Genomic DNA, 2,929 nt, shown 5'->3' with positions numbered 1-2,929 from the left:
AAGTGTACGTAGTAACTTACTGTGTGGTGGGGGGGCCGAGGGCCGAGGGGAGATTCGAATGAAGTATGTTTTTACTGCGTATATGCTTCCATGACTTTATACTCATGCAAATACCTCACAACAAAACGGACAATCTTTGAAAATGATATTTTGGAGTGTGTAAAGAGGATGCGTATTTTTAGAAGGTTATTTATCTCTCTTTTCTTCGTAACTGCGTCATAAACTCATTCTCGCAGAATTCAAGAACAGAAGGTGAATTTGATGTCTAAATGAGTACAAACATGTCGTACTGACGTTCTTGTGCATGTTTTATGGTTTGCATTCATGTTGAAAAAAAAATTGCTTTCTGCACATTTTGGTGAATTGACTTCCTGTTTTTTTGTTTTTTTTTTGGGGGGGGGTTTGGTTGTTTGTTGTTGTTGTTGTTTATTGGGGGGGGGGTTGGGGGTTTTTTTGGTAAGTGTTTTACGGCGCTCGCAACTGCATAAGGCCATATGAGCGCGCGGGACGCGGGACACATAATTTAACATTTTCAGTTGAATTGACTTCTCGTGCCTTTGATTTTTTACTTTGAAGAGAAGAGGTGATATGACATACCATCCCTATCGTTGTCCAGTGTGACATCATACATGTAGTTACGAACTGAGCTATCTGCGTAACTATAAAAATAATTAACCTGCCGAAAAAGACTCGAACCGAGGAAGCCCATGACAGTTTGAGGCATTTATGCATTGCAAAAAAAAGTTGTCCAACTTTATTAAGTACCTGTAGCTATAGACTCCATGTTTCAGTAAAAATGTTTGGCCTTTCATAGCCATCTCTGAGCAGGGGTGCACAGATGCGGGCCATTTACACATTTCGTAGCTCTATTTGTTCTTGTTTGTTTTGTTTGTTTGAATAAAGAGAAGAAACATCGACGCCATTATGGTCATTTAGTGCTGGGAAAAAGTAAGACAGACAGACAGCCAGAAACAACAGAGGGAAAGTAAAGAAGTAGGACCTACCAGAAGCGGCCTCCAACCACCCAAAAGTATTTCTGTGGTTGTGGAATAAGGTAGGAGATTTTCACGCACGACTTTGTGCCCAGATCTTCACGTGCTGATTGTGCCCAGACCTTCACGTGCTGATTGTGCCAAGATCTTCACACTTCACGTGCTGATTGTGCCAAGATCTTCACGTGCTGATTGTGCCCAGATCTTCACATGCTGATTGTGCCAAGATCTTCACGTGCTGATTGTGCCAAGATCTTCACGTGCTGATTGTGCCAAGATCTTCACACTTCACGTGCTGATTGTGCCAAGATCTTCACACTTCACGTGCTGATTGTGCCAAGATCTTCACGTGCTGATTGTGCCAAGATCTTCACGTGCTGATTGTGCCAAGATCTTCACGTGCTGAATGTGCCCAGATCTTCAAGTGCTGATTGTACCAAGATCTTCACGTGCTGATTGTACCAAGATCTTCACGTGCTGATTGTGCCAATATCTTCACGTGCTGATTGTGCCAAGATCTTCACGTGCTGATTGTGCCAAGATCTTCACGTGCTGATTGTGCCAAGATCTTCACGTGCTGATTAGATCTCCGTCGTTGTCGCCTGTAGGCTTACATAGTAATTACCGTTTAAAGTTATGGGTAAGACCATCCCTTGTGGGTGGTTGGCGGGTGCTCTGGTGTAGTTTTCTCCTTCTTTCCTATAAAAAAAATATATTGTCTCTATATCCCCTCCATCTTTTTTGTGTTTGTTACTCTCTTGTAACACCTCCAATCTTCGGCACTTATATGACCTTTGTGTTGCAAGTGCCGAAAAACCGTAAAACTCTTACTAAAACTAAACTAAACACTCCGTTGAGACTGATTTCACCATCTGTTCTTTTCCCTAATTCTGTGAGCGAGATGGTCACGTCACCCTACCGCCACTCACCAGACAGCCAGCGTTTTTAGCACTTTTCTCTTCACAAAAGACAACAGGGAAGAATGCAGACATTCTTGTCGTGTTTCCACTCATTCTTTCATGACAAAGCCCTTGTTCTTTCTCTCTCTCTCTCTCTCTCTCTCTCTCTCTCTCTCTCTCTCTCTCTCTCTCTCTCTCTCTCTCTCTCTCTCTCTTCGCTTTCTCTGACCGACTTTTCTCTTCAAATGTTGCGTCGTCAGCTACTTCATATTACTTAAAAGAGTCGTCACACCTTAAGTTTAAGACAGACTTTTCATACCCTTTGCTCTTTTACTGGACGTAGATGACGCATAGTAATAGGAGAGCCTTGAGAGAGAGAGAGAGAGAGAGAGAGAGAGAGAGAGAGAGAGAGAGAGAGAGAGAGAGAGAGAGAGAGAGAGAGAGAGACAGACAGACAGACAGACAGACAGACAGACAGACAGACAGACAGACAGACAGACAGACAGACAGACAGACAGACAGACAGACAGACAAGGCAAGTGTTTCATACCTTACCCTCTTAACGGACGTATCTGACACAAAATGTCCGATCAGCAACCAACCATAAGACAACGTTGTGACAGACATTTCGAACCACCGTAAACAAAGTTTTTTTTTTAGTAAGCGTTTTACGGAACTAGCAACACAATAAGGTCATATAAGTGCCGAAGATTAGAGGTGTTACAAGAAAGTAACTAACTCAAAAAAGAAGGAGGGGAGATAAGGACGATAGATGTTTGATAGGAAATAGAAGCAAACCACACCAGAGCACCCGCCAACCACTCACCTATACACAAATCAGAAACACGACTTTGCACTTTTCATAGTGTGCATGTTTTTTCATTTAATTTTGAGGATAAAAACAAACTCAAAAGTCCTACAAAACTGAAAATGTTTAGTAATGTGCCCCGCCCGCTCACATGACTTAATGCAGTTGCGAGCGCAGTAAAACACTTAACAAAATACTTGTAGGCCTACAACATCTACAACACCCCCCTC

This window comes from Aplysia californica, unplaced genomic scaffold (genome assembly GCF_000002075.1).
Source record: "Aplysia californica isolate F4 #8 unplaced genomic scaffold, AplCal3.0 scaffold00285, whole genome shotgun sequence".
Classification (NCBI taxonomy): Eukaryota; Metazoa; Mollusca; class Gastropoda; order Aplysiida; family Aplysiidae; genus Aplysia; species Aplysia californica.
This window is presented reverse-complemented; position numbering follows the sequence as displayed.